The sequence below is a fragment of the Cydia splendana genome, chromosome Z, assembly GCF_910591565.1.
Source record: "Cydia splendana chromosome Z, ilCydSple1.2, whole genome shotgun sequence".
In the NCBI taxonomy this organism is placed as follows: domain Eukaryota; kingdom Metazoa; phylum Arthropoda; class Insecta; order Lepidoptera; family Tortricidae; genus Cydia; species Cydia splendana.
This window is the reverse complement of record NC_085987.1, coordinates 32,187,061-32,206,482: the sequence shown is the minus strand read 5'-3', so window position 1 is coordinate 32,206,482 and position 19,422 is coordinate 32,187,061. Positions and strand designations below refer to the sequence as shown.

The following is a 19,422-nucleotide window of genomic DNA, read 5'->3' as shown; positions in this document are numbered from 1 at the left end:
GACAAACCACATTGAAAGTAAGGATGCACCACGTGACACAAATGCAATGTAGATTTAACCTGTTGTGGTTATTTTATTTACCTATTAGACTTTGAGCAATGTCAACTTTTTAGAATAAAAACAGACAAATGTCGATACAGTGCAACTCAACGCAGGTGGGGCTGCAATCCCGGAAAAAGATAAACTAAACTTCTGGAAGGCTCCAAAAACACCATACGTATGTTGTGTGATATTGGCAGTATCTTGTTGGCATCGGGTCGTTTCGGTCCCCTGCAATAATGCTTAGTTTTCGTGTCAACTATGTAATTGTCGCAGCGAAAAATTGCGCAACAGTGATACGAAAACGACATCAACGCAATTTATCAAGGAAATTAAGTATGAAACCGGACGCAAAATAACTGCATCAGTAACGTTGCAAAAGTAATGCTGCTGCAGTCATCATTCAGGGTTTCGAATGTCACCTTTAGTATATTTACTCGCAGACTACCTTTTATATTAGGCGTCCCACTGTGAAGTGATTACCTATAAAGACTTGCGGTCACCATGTAGTGTTACTCGAAAAGTACTACGCCGTAAGTGGCAACATTTAGTAATACTTTGTGACTATTATTTGAGTTGTCACTTTTATTTATTTATTTTTGTTTGTATGTTATTTTAAATAAATAAAATAAATATTGGGGACATCTTACACAGATCAACCTAGCCCCAAACTAAGCAAAGCTTGTACTATGGGTGCTAGGCGACGATATACATACTTATATAGATAAATACATACTTATATACATAGAAATCACCCATGACTCAGGAACAAATATTAGTGTTCATCACATAAATAAATGCCCTTACTGGGATTCGAACCCAGGACCATCGGCTTCGCAGGCAGGGTCACTACCCACTAGGCCAGACCGGTCGTCAAATATTGTCCAGGAAATGAGGACATTTACACCATTCGATAGCTAATAATGCGGAGAGCAAAACGAAAAAGCCGGCATTCACATCAAGCGTTTACTGACAACTAAAGAAACAAAATGTAAAAACAATATAATAAAATGACAAATAGATAAAAGGTATAAAAAATATATAAAACCTTATTAGTCCTCGACAGTAATTTAATATTATTTCTTCGAAAATTCAAAAGTTGTGGATGTATTTATGACAAGTTACAAGTAAATTTTCATTAAAATTGCCCCCGCCCTGCCCCGGTCGTATAGGTACGTGAACGCAAATAAAATAGGCGCTTGTATGTATATTATAGTACCTAAGCCCAACTTTTAATTTCCATAAAGACATACCTCTCCACATCTTGAAAGTTTTTCAGTTACCTAACGTTCTTTGAACTTCAATATTACACTTATTGGGATAACGTCTGTTAGAAGAAAACAATTCGAGACAAAAAATGCAAACAGATGTAAAAAAGTTGTATCGGGCTACTTTATTTATGAGGTCGTTTGTTGGCTAAATAAAAAGCGACAATATATAAGTATACCTTGCTTAAAAAACTCGAGTAGAGGTAAACCATTGTAGCCAGAATCAGACCAAGATAACACTGCAGCGATTTTTGTAGCACAGACGTGCAAGTGTTATTTTAAAGTAAACGTCAAACTTCTATGAGATTATGACGTTTAAATAAAACTTGAACGTGTCTGTGCTATAAAAATCGCTGCAGAGTTATCTTGGTCTGACTCTACTTGTTTATTATTTTAGCCTAGGTAAGCCGGAAGCATTGTTTATTGTGGAAAATTAAGAAATAGTCCGCATACCATACGCACAACAACAGCGAGATTCCAGAGGACTAGAATTCAGAGCATCATAGCTATCAGAGGCAAAAATGTTCTTTCATTTTTTCACAAGTACCTACAGGGGCAAAAATTCACCTGCACTTTGTTTTATTAGAGTCTCGCGGCAGGTTACATAAACACACGTTAGGGGTGAGGGTGGCGCCCCACGAATTAAGAGCTTCGGTGATAGTGTAGGTAATTGTTACCCTAGCCGAGTGCAAGCGGGGTCGGTACATATCGACTCTCGGCCAAACATCCTTGGTACCTAAATAATACTGGGTCATTTTTGACCCGTAAGCCATATTTGAATATGTCATTATAGATCAGTAGTACAACACATTTTTGAAAAAAACGTGATACTTTTTGTAATTTATTTTTTGAGATTATGGTCAAATATCTGGAGACATAAAATCTCAATGAGCGGTTTCCCAGAGATAGACCTAGCTAGATCGATTTTTCGCCCCGTCTATATAATATATATACATATATACAAGAATTGCTCGTTTAAAGGTATAAGATTTTGCTTAAAAAATCGTCTTTACCAATTTGTATGATGCATGTCGGATTAAGTTTAAGTTCGGTCATTTAAATACATATAATGCATGTGTTCTCTTATAACTTATAACTTATAAATACTTATAGTACCTGTGCGATGAATCTTGTAGATACGCATAAATGTAGAAGAAAAGGTTGAACCATTATGTTATTTTATAGTCATGTTGGGGTCTATTCATAATTTATACCGCTATCAAAATCATATATTTCAAAGAAATATAGTCAGGTAAAATATTTCATAATCGAAACCTTTTCGTGGAACTGGAAATGAATGTCCGACAGGCCAAAGTATAACATTCATCATAGGCCTGGAATTGCTTTCCGACTAGCTAAATGGACTTTCGCTGTAAAGAGAGCCGTCAAACCTAAAACGGGCACCAGTATGTCTATCATAATCTTCCCCTCGTTCTTGATATGTGTAAAAGCTTTTTTATGTTTTATTGGAGGTATTTGAAGGTTTTGGGTGAAATGTCTCAATTACTTCTTGGGTAGGTAGCTACCCCGATCATGCCGGACGCTGACAGGGGCTGGGACTTCGCGGTGACGACCTTTTAACAATTCTGATAGTGTTTTTTATTTATTTATAGGTACATATTATATAATACGGTTTGCTGTGTGACTTTTAGTCAAGTGAGTTTAATTTTTCCTTATATTATTGCTTGGTAGAGAATCACAGGTTTATCAAGTACCATTGTTTGACATGGTAGACAATGTCGAACAAGTTCCCTGTAACAAAATATTATTGAAGTGAAAACTTCTTTAGCTTCGCTGTGCACTTTTTGTGATGGGGAAACAATGTTAAACTCGCGACAGCGTAAGACGAAAGACGCTTTGTAACGGCTCTATTCGGAAAATGAATTAGATTTCTACTAGACTTCAACAAGTTACGATACGGATAATTTAAAGATATTTGTAAGATAGATGTGTCAAATTTGACGTTTCCGCGATTCTGGAGGTCCTCTTGAACGATTTCGACAAGTTATGACTTAGATATCCAAGTCACATCTAGTCGATATCTAATGTAAATCTAGTTGATCTCTAAATCGTCTCAAGATCTTGTGATTATCTCGAAATCCGAATAGGCCTGTAAGACGGACACGTGACCTGATCGAAAAACTGTTACAATGTCATTGAGTTTTCACTTCTGCCGGCACTCCCGGAGTGCAACCCGTTGTTTTTTAACTAAAATACTTCCGCTGCGCTGCTTTCGATTAAGTTTGAGACAGTGTTATGTAGTCAAAATATAAGTTACGTTTGTATGAATAATGAACGTATGTATGTATGTCATACTCATAATGTATTTAACACTGAAAGCACAAAGACGGCGTGTAAAGCGCTGGCTGACGCAGGCCCCGGGCAGGCGGCACGGCAGCGCGCTGGAATATATTTACCTACTAAACTCCCGGCGGACCAGTACTGAAAGCCTACAAAGTTCCGATCCACATCGATAATGCAAGGCGGTCTCTCTTTGTTTTATTTTTCGTTTTAAGTAGTTGAATGATGAGATAAAAGTAATGTTCATCAGTCCTGTACCTACCTGCAGAGAAATGAGTGACATTTTATTACAGTGTTCTAATTACACATCGCCAGTTACAACGCAACGAAATTTCTGGGTCAGACTCCAAGCCTCACAGCTAAAGTCGAATCCATATATAAAATAAAATATAATTCCGCGGACTAAATTGACGAATAACATTATATAGGAATAGCAAAAAAATAGTCAATAAAATTATATTGATAAATATGATGTTCTTTATTGAGTACGAGTATATTGTACTCTACAAAGGGGTCTACAAACAAATGGGTTTTAAAAATATTAAATTATAAACGTCAGTAGGTATTTTAAAAGTAAAACTCATTTATGCATAGGTACTTGTTTCGTATGAATACGTGCCATAAAAAAAATGCTTTAACTCCCTAGGGAGCTATAGCTTCTTTTTTTCACAATCCATAACTCCCGCGGGAACAATATAGGCCTTTGTCCTTCAGTAAACCTTCATGTAATAAGATTTTTGGAGCAACGTGTGATAAAAATATTATAATTGTACATCTGTCAACATCCCTTTCTAAAAGTATACCAGTTGTCAACCGCGAAACAAGACAAGCAGTTAATGCATCTGTGATAAATTATTTACCAGTGGATTATAAATGCCATGTCAAAGTTTTGTTTCCCGCGAACTCGCGTCAAACTAAGCGACGTGGAGGTTATAACTGTCAAAGTTATTATTGCTCGGTGCTTCCGTTACAAAACGTTCAAGGGGCTCAAACTCAGTTTATTCAATTACGAAATGAATTTAATTAAAGTTAGTCGAACATTGATCTTTTAAACTGATCGGAATCTGATCGGTAACGACACAAAAGCTTGCTCGGGACTTGTTTCCGTCGGGGAGAATTATTATCTAAACTTACTGGATCGATGGTTCACGCTATTGTGCTATACCGGCCATTTTGAAGCTTTTGAGACCGTCTTGCCTAAACCAACTTTATATTCACATTGTCATACTTATTCTTAAATCAATAAACAATTCAACCAGTATTCAGTATATTAAATATTTTTACTTCAAGTTATAAGAATCTAATACATAATACACAATAATATATTATAGTCGAATAACTATTTCATTTTAGTAAAACAATTTAGACGATATAAAGTGCGTAGCCATGTTTCGAATCATTCTAGTACTACCATATAGAAATGACTAGACACGTTCCGACGTATCTAGTCGTCTATAAGTACGGTCAGCCAAGAAAGTGGTTTACCACTTTTCGACTCTATCATTCAGATGATAGAATCGAAAAGTGGTAAACCACTTTCTTGGCTGACTATACCTACCTACATGTATTTTACACAATACCTACGAATAAAGCTAGCGTGGAGACTATATGTAATCCAAATCACCGTGTTTGAGGAGGCATGTGCCATTGCCTGCATTTAAACTTGTTATTACGAATTAAAATAATATTATGTTATTAGATATCTACCCGCAATACGCGTCCTAAAATGGATGAATCGAGTAGGTAATTAAAAATAAGATGAAACGAGTATTACCTACGTAAACGATATTATGTAGGTACATATATTATTATTATAGCACTTACCTTTCTACCACATTTAGTTTAATAAAATGAATAGCAGAAAAGGCTATACATACTACACCTACCTATACATTTTTTTGCACGAGTATCGTTTCGTATCTCCTGGGCAAGCATCATTCTTCATTGAGCTCAATGCGTAGACGAATGAGCCCCTGTGGGACAGGTGGTACGAGAATGTAGGTACAATGGTAAAATCATCAATTCTATCATTGATCTTTAAATTGCAGTAAGTGGATATTTATGCATGTACTGCATGTACATTACAAGTACTTACATGTTGTATGTTTATGCTCAACGGTACCTAATATGAAAGGATTTCAAATAATGTTTGGCACTTAATTCTAAAAATCAAAGTAAGTAAAAATAATACCTATAGGAATGATAGGATAAATATTAAGATTAAGGTAACCGTACTGGTGCTCGACGCGATCCCAGAGTACATGTCATCTTGAAACTTAAGTCATTATCAATAGAGGTGACAGCAAGGTGTCATCTATTGGACATTAGCTTGTCGAGCATTAGTACGTTTACCTTAGATAGAAGTAATCAATCATCGTTGTAACTAGTATATTACGTAAATTGTCTATGCCCACTTAACGTATTTGAATACAAAGAAATATAAACGACATCGTAATCTGCGCTGGCGGGCAGATTCGCAGTCAAGCGCCCTACACAAGGAATGTAATAAATGCTCAAATGTATCTTCCATAAATAGGAATAGGTAAATATTTGTGTGCACGAGTAAGGATAATTAAAAACACAGCTAATAACGATGAACTCGTCAACGTATATTTTGTATCGAACTATCTAAAAGTATCTTGAAAAATATTAGAGTGGGCTTCATTGTATTGCATGGTCTTCGCTTGATCGAGCACGGTGAGCAGGTGGTCGATAAATGAATTTCCAGTAGAAGGAAATTGATTTTCTTCACTAAGAAAAATCGACAGCGCTTTATTCCTTTTATTACCCCTTGACGTGAGACTCGGCTGAGTTCCTGATGGACGACTGGTTGCTTTGTTGATTACTCCTTTGTACCTACCTACTTATAAGCTTATCATCAAAACAAACACTTTAAATCAAAATGAGTAACAGTCGAAACAAACAATATGCTGTCCAAGGTACATCGGATCACGTTATACGCCTCTCGAAAAGTTTTCCGCTTCCAAGCCAGAATACCCCTTCACCGGATTTATGACGTCGCCGTGCATTTGAATAAGTTTACCATAAAAATAGGCGTTCTGTGGCCAGAAACTTTGGCAATAAAATGCAAATGGTGACGTTCAGATGCGACGGCGCGTGCGGTTGTGTGGGTGAGACCTAGCCTAGCGACGACTGAGGTCGCGGGGGTCGGCGATGTCACGCCATTTATTGTATCCGACATTGGTAAGGCTTCTGCTAAGTATATATCATTATGTATCAGACGAATTATTATTGAATAATGTAAACATTCTTACAGAAACCGGAATATTTGGCTATGTGTGTTTCGAATAAGGTGGTGGTACTGGTGCTCGACGCGGTCCCAGTACATGTCATCTTGAAACTTAAGTCATTGTCAATAGAGGTGACAGAAGGGTGTCATCTATTGGGCATTAGCATGTCGAGCACTAGTACCACCACATTACAAGAAGATAATACAGATACTTCTAATCTTTTTTATCACGCTTAGCATATATAGCCCGCATCGGATAGGTCTAGCTTGTCTCTGGCCATGGTTTGGTCTGAACGTTTACAAAGAAGTAAAAAAAAACATTTTTTTAACACAAACAACACGAGTAACTTGGTCTTTCGAAAAATTATATATAGTTGGTCAAGCAGATCTTGTCAGTAGAAAAAGGCGGCAAATTTTAAAAATGTAGGCGCGAAGGGATATCGTCTCATAGAAAATTTAATACAGTAAAATTATACATTTAGCGTTTGCGTCAAATCCGGTAGTTCTGATTTCTTGCAGACTTATTTATGATGTTAGAACTGTCTCTGTAGATTATAAATAATAAATAAATAATAAATAAATATTATAGGACAATTTTTACACAAATCGACCTAGTCCCACAGTAAGCTCAATAAGGCTTGTGTTGTGGGTACTAGACGACGATATATATAATATACACATATATATGTATATAAATAATTATATACATAGAAAACATCCATAACTCAGGAACAAATATTTGTGATGAACACACAAATAAATGCCCTTACCAGGATTCGAACCCGGGACCTCTTGCTTCGTAGGCAGGGTCACTACCGACTAGGCTAGGAGGCCGTTATTGAATAGTTTCTGAGATAAAGCCTTTCAAAATTTAGATTTTTTTGAAATTGAGCTCATAAGTTAAGTGAGTGCAGTGAGTATGCACTTTTGACTCAGGCGATGCCGCTTGGCACGATTGTTCCTAAGGCCGATTTGGCGCGATATCGTAGCGTGCCTACCCCCCAAAAAGGGAGGGGAAAGGGTCGGATCCCCAGGTCCAATCTAAGCTATATTTCTTCCTGCTCTTAGCAACTAGGGCAAGTTATATATGATTTTCATATAATTTAAGGCTTCCTTATTCTATAAAGTATCACTTCAAAGCAAGCATTCATACATTTTTTTGTAAAAATATGAAGCGGATTGAGTGACGATTTCCATAGAAATGTAATTATGGCCAAAGTCAAAAGTTAAAAATCTTTAAAAAAACACTTAACTTGGCATTTTAAAAGTATGAATATAATGTTTTCATCCCTATATATGAAAATGATATATAACGTGCCCTAGCTCCTAAGAGTAGGAAGAAATATAGCAAAGATTGGACCTGGGGATCCGACCTTTCCCCTCCCTTTTTGGGGGGTATGCACGGTACGATAAAGGTGAATTTTTGAAAGCCTTTATCTCGGAAACTATTCAATCTACAGAGACAGTTCTAATCTCGTATTGTAGCAAATTTAGTCTTCTTTAAAAACGTCTAAGGAAGGCACTATCAAAAACTAGTCCGTTAGGGTTAGAATCGCCCAAAACTAAATAAATAACCGAAATTTTCGCAGGTTTTTCGTATTTTGACAAAGTTGCGTTCGGCGCTCAAGGTCACAGGTTTGGATTATTAATTGGACCAACATCATAAATAAGTCTGCAAAAAATCAGAACTACCGCATTTGACGCAGAAGAGCCACGTTACAAAATTCTACAATTTCACTGGATTAATTTGAATTTCGCGCCTTTTTCTACTGACAAGAGTTGCTTGACAATCTATACATATTCTCATTTATAGTTAGGATTTTACCTAGTCTAATATATGCGTTTATTGACACTGTTGTTTCTTTATTTAATAATAATAATAAGCCCGCAGGGCAGCTTGTGGCGAGCTGTTGCGGAGTAACGACCCCACGGACCCGAGTGCTCCCGAGAGTCGGTCAGGGTCTCCGTCTCCGGCGTGTCTTCGTCGGTCGGAGTGGACCCCAAGGGGACCCGCAGGAATCTCAGCTCTGGCTTGCCTTCATTGGCCGTCCAGAGAGGAGTCGCTAGAGCTATATGCTCCAGGGGTGGAAGTGTTAAAGGGCATAACGCCGCGAGTAACTTCGGAGAAAGCGCAGCACCACCTCTCGACACCCCTGAGCCGCTCACGCCGGTGTTGCGCCTGGCCGTCTTTACGATGGCGCATCAGGTGCCCATCTAACGAGTGGCGAGTCATCGCCTGCCTCGATAACTTGTGTAAGCAATGTTATGGCAGGTGTCCGGACTTCTTTGCAATAGCCCAGTCTTTTTTCCACCCAAACTAAAACCATAGACCAGTACTCTGTCCATATTCTTTACAATAGCTTCCAATGCCTGCTGAAACCGGTTCACGGGTATCTATTGATATACCCGTGAATGCGTTCCAGCAGGCGTTCTACATGACATCAAATCTCTCCAAACGGCCTCTACGTGTTGGATCCATATCCCCACGCACGCCTTATAAATGACCGGGCTCGAAAGACCCGAGAGTTTTAAAACGGAGATACAAATAATAATAAAGCTAATAATACATCAAAGCTCTCCAAACGGCCTCTACGTGTTGGATCTATATCCCCACGCACGCCTTGTAAATGACCGGGCTTAAAAACCCGAGAGTTTGTAACGGAGATACAAATAATAATAATAATATTATTTATTGTGCACAATGAAAACATGATTAAATACAGCAAATTAACATAAATATAAAACTAACTTTTTTAAATGTATTTATTTATGTTTGTTTATGTAAGTAAAGTTTATGGTTATACTTATTTAAGTATGTGTATTCATATTAATGTTATGTGTTGTTTGGTAATATTCAGTTCGACATTTTATATTTTTTTCTACTCGTCGACTGTAATTCCTGAATTAAGATTTCGTATACCAAACTGCATTTGGGTACTTTTAACGTATGGGCTCCCAACTCAACTATAATATTCATTTCGATACAGTTTAGTCAACTATAATGAAATTGACCAAAGCTCGCCGCGGTCAAGATGAAACAAAACCATAACTCAAATTAATTACTTATTTTAGGTTGTATTTTAGGAACAATTGCTTCATAAGTCAGAAACGCGCATGTGACGCCCTTAATATAGGAACATCCATAGACTACGAAAACCGCTTACCGTTACTTGTTAGTCTCCATAGGCTACGGTGGCTAAAATCGAGAAAAAGACTGTTTAAAAATTGAATTTAGCAAGGAGCAAGTACCAGGGCCTCATGAGTTACGAGAAGGTGTCGATGACCAAACCGCCGGGCCGCGGCCGGGGAGCGTACGAGTATGAAAGGTATCGCGGCTGCTCGCTGCTGTATCTTAGCTGTATACTTTTGGTTTGTTTACCTATACAATTCTACTAGTTTAAAGTATTATTTTTGTTATCTCGTAGAAAATAGTATTGTATACAATAGTGATATAATCAAGCTTTTCAATCTCGTACCTTACTAAGGCAACTCAGCAAGCGTCGTTGCCTAAACACGGTACTCGACTGAAAAGCTCTCTATTATATCACGATTGTATAAAATACTATTTCTTTGCACCACCTATTGCATATTTTAATTTTTATTGTCTCCGCTACCCAAAGGTTGTCTGAAAGAGACCGCCCGTTGTTACCTCTAACTACAAGTTTGGCAGCCGAAAAAAGTTGGGTTTTGAATGTGCTCTAGAGTGTACCTTTATACAAATTTAGTCAAATTTATTTCAAATTTTGGGAGCACTAAGCTCTTTTAGCAGCATGGATCGCGTTATGTATGATAATCAATGGTAATCTCCGGAGAGCAGACTGGCCAACTAGCCATACTCAATGTAAACGCTCCGATGCTAATACCCATTACCTACCTTTAGCCGTGCACGACTTAATGAATTTCATTTTGGTGTTTATATCCATCAGCAGTGAAGTGCAGTATAAAATATAACGAGTACTAATTACCTACACTTCACAGAGGCATAATAAAAGTAGGTAAGGTGCAGCGGGACAATTTTGAATGCGGGGTAATTTCAACTAATCGAAATATCTTCCATGTTTTACATTATTAACTAGAGTCACACACAACACTCTAGTTAATAATGAAAAACATGGAAGATACAATTTCGATTAGTTGAAATAACCCCGCATTCAAAATTGCCCCGCTGCACCTTATTTATGTATGTAGTATAGTAGTAAAGCAAAAACCCATTGCAAGTTGGATTTTGCCGCCGACGGTCTGGGACAGGGTAAGTAATAAGTAAATAAGTTATTTAAAAATATTTTGTCTTATAATTTACTTTATTAATAAAACGGGCCTCATTGTTATAAGTACGAGTATATGAAATTAATTGAACTTATTAGCACTTCTAAATCTATTTATATAGAAAACACAATATTTATTTTATTAGTGTCTATATTGAGATGAGACCTTCAGCTTTTTTTAAGCGATTTGAAAATTCTTGGGATAATTTTAGTTTGTAAGTTTTCAATATTAGCCTTCGATATGTAACATGCTATAAATAAATCTATATTTTTCCAGTTAAGGTTAATACGGGGAAGTGTGGCTGCGAGGAAAGTGTGGCTGGGTGTCTGGGAATCGGGGACGAAATTAAGGGATAGCTAAGAGTCCAAACGAAACTGGTAAACTGGCCTCACGTGTTTAGACAGTCAAGTCAGATTAGATGAAACAATTTCTAGCAATTAAGTGGCAAAGTATGTACTTTTGGTATTTAATTTACGTATCTAACGTCACTTAAGATAAATAGTGAGATCCATCAAATGATGCTGATGTTGGTTGGTTATCAATCATGTTTGCTCGATAGCGAAAACCTCCCTACGCAACATCTTAGGGTACGGAAAATCTTCACTGATTTATATTTGGAATTTATATAAAATAAAATACAGTTAAATAATAAAGGTATTGATATTAAATTAAGAAGATTTAACAAAAGAATAAAAAACAGCCAGAAAGTAAAATGTAAGCTTTTATTAAAAACTATAGTTATATTTTCAATCAGTGCACCTCTTGGTCAAAACTTGGTAGTTAATCCAAATTTTCATACCCTTGGAAGTTATAATGTCTTAGACAAATGCACAAATACACTCGTAAGACGATTGTAGTCAGTTTGTCATCTACAACCCAGATTTACATATATTCTGCTGTTAATCAACATGATAAGCTAATTCGATAAGTCAAATCACTCAGACCATACCTAATGGTCTAAAGGCATATCCCGCGTAATGTAGAGCCACATACAAGTTCATTCCAGTTTCCGACGTCCATATATATGCCTTAGCATTAATAGGAGTTTAATCAGCCGAGTAAGATCTAGCTACCGCAACGGCAGTGGCGGAGTAGTCAAAGGCTATCCTGATAGGATAACACAATAGCCTAATCACCAAATTCATTGAAGGTACTTGTTGAATAGCCTATGAGCAGTCGCAATTCAATTACATTTGGTACGTTCGAAAGTATGATAATTAATTATGACCCATTTCGTACCTTGTCACAGTGACAATCAATATGAAAATCGCTAGAGACCTCATACTACTGTCACTGTGACAAGTACAAAATGAGTCATAAATTAAAACTTTCGACTGTAGGTACAAAAATAAATGCATCAGATACGTATATTATATTATGTAATAGCTGCACTGATTGAAACTATCATTGAGATCACAAGAAGGATTTAATTGTTAATTTAATTAATACTTACGCTTGCGTTTTGGTGGTCTGTATCGTTCTCCCTAAAGGGAGCAGATTTCACTAATTAACACTTTATAAAAAGAAGTCTCCCGCCGCGTCTCTCTGTCTGTATGTTCGCGACAAACTCAAAAACTACTTAACGTATTTTCATATATGGTTTTCACCTATCAATAGAGTGATTATTGAGGAAGGTTTAGGTGTATAATTTGTTAAGGTTTACCCGTGCGAAGCCGGGGCGGGTCGCTAGTAAAAAATAAAGTAGTCGATGACAATGCTTACAACTTATTCGGCATTCTAAATTTCTTCGAATTCCAAAAACAGTTTTGTACCTATAGTGGCAGCTATAAATAATTTAGTATAGTACTTATTATCAATAATTTATTTTCAATATAATCTTATCAAACATATTTTAAGGCTTTTTCAATAATATTTTAATAATAGATATATACTTGCATAATTTTTAAACCACAGTTAACATGCTTTGCTTAACAAGTTAAACCACCCTATAACTAACCAGTCGTCACACGTACCAGTTCGGTTTAACTGGACTCAACGCACTGCATAACATATTTGCACCGCGCTTGTTGTTGCCAAGCGCCTTTGTACTTAAGTCGTTTACCGTTTTTGCATGCTACCCTCTCCTATTTAGATTTAAGCAAAATTATTGTTTTCTCAGTAAGTGATTTATGTAAATCTTTTGAGAAATAAATGTCTTAAACCGTATAAATAGTGGCCTATGAAATGAGACGATTTTAGTCGGTTTGTTTTTAAAGCAGTATTGTACAATACTTGCAGATTTACCTACTAATTTAAATGAGAGTATAATAATCGGCAATACATTATATCTATTGCCAAAAAGCGGCAAAGTTACCAAAACAGTTATACATAATACTTGGATGAAAAGAAAATATATTTGTAAAGTGACAGGTGGCTGTTTTCTTTCTGATCAATGCGTCCCCAGTAGACCGGGAGATAGTGACACATTTTACTGGGTCATTTGTACCAGTATGGCGGTTCGTTAGGGGTCTAAGCATGTAATGAAGGAAAGAAAATGCTATGACCATAGCGCTGGTACCGGCGGCCCAATCGCGTGGGCGTTAGTCGAACGTGTCGGATAAAATACGAGTGTCGAACGATTTGTACCACAAAAATCCTCGTATTATTCGATAGTCCATAAAAAAGAAGTAGGCGGTAGCGTAATGCCATACTTCTCCGGTGTGACTTACAGCCCGCCATACTGAGGCGAACACGTTAATTAAAAAAAAACAATTCAACCATTTGTACCAAGCTAATTTTTGCACAGGTGATCATCGTCGAGCAGCCATTCATGGACATCACCATGCCATACTTTTCGGATGGTTCCAAATGCCCGCCATACCGCCGCAAGGAAGTAAATTTTTTTTTTTTTGCTAAACGATTTGTACCAGTATTGCATTTAAATTTTTGGAGAGTATTTGATAAAATGTGACCGTTATTATAATTGCCATACTTATAGTAGGGGGAAAAAGTGCTGCCATACTTGAAAAACTTATTTAATCGACACGTTTCAAAAATACGACTATACAATACGTAAAATAATTTTTTACAGCATGGCATCATCATATTCTGTTTGATTGGATACAATTATACCTAAAAATAAATTATTCCGGATTATAACTACGGGGCGGACGACTGTGAGACTTAAGCCAAGACTTAAAAAATAAAAAAAAATTTGACGATTTGTACCAGTATGGCATTTGGATTTTTGGAAATTATATGATGCAATGTGACCATTATTATATTTGCCATACTTCTAATAGGGGGAGAAAGGGGCACCATACTTGAAATAAAAAAAAAGAATATTGTACACATTTGCCACCTCCTACAGGTATGGCATTATGAGATTTCCATTTATGATCACACAGAAAGTCTTGAAAAAAAATGACAAGGTGGTACAAATCGTTTAGCAATAAAAAAAAAATTAACTCCTTTGCGGCGGTATGGCGGCCATTTGGAACCATCCGAAAAGTATGGCATGGTGATGTCCATGAATGGCTGCTCGACGATGATCACCTGTGCAAAAATTAGCTTGGTACAAATGGTTGAATTGTTTTTTTTTAATTAACGTGTTCGCCTCAGTATGGCGGGCTGTAAGTCACACCGGAGAAGTATGGCATTACGCTACCGCCTACTTCTTTTTTATGGACTATCGAATAATACGAGGATTTTTGTGGTACAAATCGTTCGACACTCGTATTTTATCCGACACGTTCGACTAACGCCCACGCGATTGGGCCGCCGGTACCAGCGCTATGGTCATAGCATTTTCTTTCCTTCATTACATGCTTAGACCCCTGACGAACCGCCATACTGGTACAAATGACCCAGTAAAATGTGTCACTATCTCCCGGTCTACAGGGGGGTACCTGAATAATGTTTCGGGAATGGCGCCCGCTACGCACGTAATTAAATATCGGGAAACATCAAACTGGTTTTTAAAGAAATACTGTATAAACAAATATATCCTGAATGACACTACGCTTCGGACTGGTTCAAGGCTTGACCGCAATAAACTGATTTGTCTTACCTTAAGTATGTTAAGTAAGTTAATAATCGTAAATATGTAATATGTAAACTTATTTTAGTCTCAATACTCAATTACCCTACTAAAAAATCACCGCGCAACTTCTAGGGAGTATTACTGCAATGTTCTGCCGCCAGAGTGCAACACTAATTTGTTTAGTAAACCATAGAGTAACTTATACATACTAGGCCTTAAACAGTTTTTTGACAAGTTTTCACTACGGACCTTTCATGGTTTTCATTATGACATTGATGCACCAAGGCGGTTTGTTTACAGGTGGCCTACAGCGAAACGAGAAAATAGAAATTTCTTTATCTGCCTCTCTATCGATCGAATAAGAAAGAGTGATAGAGAGGCAGAAACCGAACTTTCGACTGTCGTGTTTCACGGTAGGCCATGTGATTGACCTAGTGACGCATGATGTGTCTTTGATGATGTCAATGAGGTTTGTTTACTGTATGTGCTAGTGGTGCCAACTACGCAGAGCTTTGCCTAATATTCCCTATTGCGACTTGTTTTCTAACGCACAAACCGTCACTTACTCTGAGAGTTTTTTTTCAGAATATTTAGTGGATCATTATTACGTATGATAGCATTAATAGTTTACTAGCATAAATGTACTAAATCTTTTCGGGTAGCAATTCTTACTTAAGGCCTACTGCAATATAAATTCCAACATTAGCGGTTAACAAACTTTGAGATGGTCTTCACTAAGGTTCCTAAAAAGGACTGACCCTCTATGTAATTAAGGGCCAACTGCGTCAACTTTACTCTGATGTGGGTTCAAAACCAATGAATACAGAGCCCGTGTACCTGTCCAAACATCTTGGTTACACTTTAAACTACAGCCATCTTGAATCTCTGTGCAGATTCGGTACACGCATGGTTATAGTATGAATTATCCCAGATGATTTTTTCGGGTTCGGGCCCTAATCTGTTGAACAAAAGGTATTGTTTCCTTTATGCAGTGGTTACACTGCTTACTGCTAGTTAGTAGCCCCGACATAAGATAACGGGAACAAGCCCGTTTAAAAAGCAAACTTACCATTATATTTATATGGTTCAATATCGTGAAACAGCCCATTCGGAGATAACACGTTTTGTTATCTCCAAAGAAAAGACCACCCTGATTGTTCTCTGAATGAGCTGTCACATAAATTAGAACCTTAATACTATCACGATAGTTGCTTTTTAAGCGACATGGTTGCTTTGGCACGTGTTGAAGAGCGGTCTTAAAACAAACAAAGGCTTTTGTTTAACAGATTAGGGCCCGAGCCCGAAAAAATCACCTGAGATAATTTATACTATACCAACTTACTCTGATCCCGCGGTAACCAAAAGAAGAGAAGAACGGAGCCTGAATAAGTAAATTTATCTAATATAATTGTTTAATTTTATAACCTTATTCAAATGTATTTATTGTGATTATTAATTAATTAATTAATGTTTTGAAATATCTATGTGCTATTAGGTCACAGTGACAAGGTACGAAATGGAACATAAATTAATACTTTCGACTTTAGGTACTTATTTATGTGCTATATAAGCTAACCACTCACATGCTTGATATTTTTCAGTGACCTCTATTAGGGACTCCCTCTGGTCGCATAACAACTTTTGTCATATTTTTAATTGTCATAACACTTTATTCATAAAATTGTAAGTCATAAAATCTTTAGTCAGAATTATTCCTGAGCATAACTGGATTTTTGTCATAAATGAGTTATGACATATTTTTTATAGTCATTAATTTAATTCGCATAACATTTTAAGTCATCTGCTTGATATCCATAGTTGTTTTTCGTTCGAAGTATTGCAGTGCATAGTATTAATATACACATAAAAAAATAAGTCATATTTGTAGTGGTCATAATGTTTTTTTCATAAATGTTACAAAGCATGAATAATAAATATGTACCTATGGTTGTGACCCACCTATGAAGCAAATATTACTTTAGTCATAATCATAACCACAGAACGACCATATAAAAGAGGAGATCCAAGGAGAGGAGCCCGCTCCTCCTCCCTAGGAGAAACGGTTTTATAAAATAAATTAATCATAGATATGAGATTTATTCAAGTAGTAGGTAGGTTAGGTTCGTTAGGTTTCTTTAGATGCCCGAAGGGCAAACTACGCAGAAATAGGAGCTCCGTCGAATTGTTTTTGGACGGAGATTAGGGCTATCAATAACTAAGTATGCCTTAAACCATTATGGTTGAAAATTATTATGCTACAAAACATTATACGTAAAAACATTATTAAGTATCGATAAATATGCTTTTAGCTGGTATGACATCTGATTCATTATAATTAAAACCTATATGCACAAAAAATATATGACAACTGCTGAGTATGTCATCAAATATTATGGCTAAAAATGTATGACACAATATAATATGACTTTTCATTTGTATGCGCAATGATGATTATGACACAAGTTGTTATGCGCAACAAAGATATGACTTAAAATTGTATGCAACCCAATATGGACCCCCTCTATTATTATAATAAAATAAGGGTGACAGCTGGTAGCTACAGTTACCAAAAGCAAGTGAGTGGCTAACTGTACTATCTCGGACGATCGATATTCGAAATGTTATTGATGTTTTCAATTGTTTGTTAGATTTAAAATCCGATTTACCAAGGGCATGCTAATTTAGGATTAAATATTGAAGCGGATTTAAATATAGATTTAAATATAATATCCGTGTTACAACAATGTCATTAATGTCGCTTAACTTCAAACTCGGGTAAATCCATTCGACCCTCTCAGCAAATATCTACCCTATTACCTTTCCATAATACCAAAATCACATAATCTGATAGATGGATTTACCCGAGTTTGAAGTTAAGCGACTCAATTAATTTTTATGGAAAAAAATTAATTGAAAATGGCCTCTGCCATTCAGTTTCCTTAAATGTCAGCCATACCCGAAGTTAACGGAGTTTAAAAAAAACACCGTGTATACAAAATATGTATGCGGGGATGCTAAGCTAATAGTTTTGCTTACTGTACCTAACAGGCAGTATAGTCTGTTCGGAAAGAGAAGAGTCGTGGAATGTATTGGGCCCCATACATTCTACGACTCTTCACTTCCCGCACAAACTCTAAACATAAACTGATAATAAATAATAACGTCTGTGTGCTTGTCATACTTAAACTCTCTATTTAAAACAAAAGAATACCTAACAATACATTTAATAGGACTCCATGATACTAAAGTTACCCGTGACAGCTCTGAATGTCAGAAGCCTGTCACATTTCCGTACGTCAATTCTGCGTCGAACTCTCAAGAATTATCCACGAAATCGGAGAGGAATTTTAGAGCAAGCTAGAGGGAAATGGTAACCTAATTTTGTTGTACGTTGTCGGAATGGCATCCGCGACTGCCACGTCGATGTGTGACGTTCCTGGAGCTGTTGGATTCGATCGGAAATGGAAAATTTGTTGTTATTGCGAGTCTCAATCTGCGTGCTCAGATCTATCCGTAATTTTATACGCGTTACAAATATGTCAAGCGTTGTCTCACATGTTAAGGCTTTTTTACCGACATTTTGGTTTTGTATGAAATTAATTCGAGTCGTTGTATTATTAAAAACATTAACAACATGGTAATAGGGGGTACTATTACCTTGTTATTTGGCACTAAATCGTTATGAAATTGCGATGTAAATAAATGTGTAAGGCTAAACACCATTATTACATTTAAAAATGTAATTAAGTCACATTGCGTATGTTATGTCCCTCACGGGCGCACGCGAATGGCCCGTCTATATTAAATACTACGTCTATGATTTTGAGAGAGGACACAAAATTATTTATATCTCTAGAATTAAAAAAAATAAAGTCTTTCTGTCTGCAGAATGTTTGAATCTAAATAACAGTAGAATTAGTTCCATTTCACTGAACACAAAGATTGACACAGTGTTTTAAAAAATCCCCTCCCGGTGTTTAACGCTTTGAAAAGCGATGTAGCGGGAATGCTAACAGCCTGGAGGCCATTCCGCTCCTGCTAGGAAACGGATTTTATGCTCCTCTTGTTTATTGTATTTGAACGCGGCCATTGTTTCTTTGCCTGCTGCACATGCCATCACTGTATAGAGGCGGGCCGTTATCATTTTCTGGAATTCGATTTTTGTTTTTTATAACTCCACAGGAATTTTTTTACCGATAATTATAAATTCAAAACGGACAATTGAATACGTATTTTGTACCTAACGTGTGCCAAATGCTCAGAAAGGGGAAGCATACTCGTGTTCACGAGACACTTACATGAGCGCAGGATTCGGA

At 36.8% G+C, this 19,422-nt stretch overlaps 1 protein-coding gene across 1 annotated transcript in view; it reads right to left on the bottom strand.

The window, feature by feature from the left end:
- The window catches only part of LOC134804742 (discoidin domain-containing receptor tyrosine kinase B-like), a 269,473-nt gene that overhangs the window by 115,349 nt on the left and 134,702 nt on the right, over positions 1 to 19,422 (bottom strand). The window lies entirely within an intron of this gene.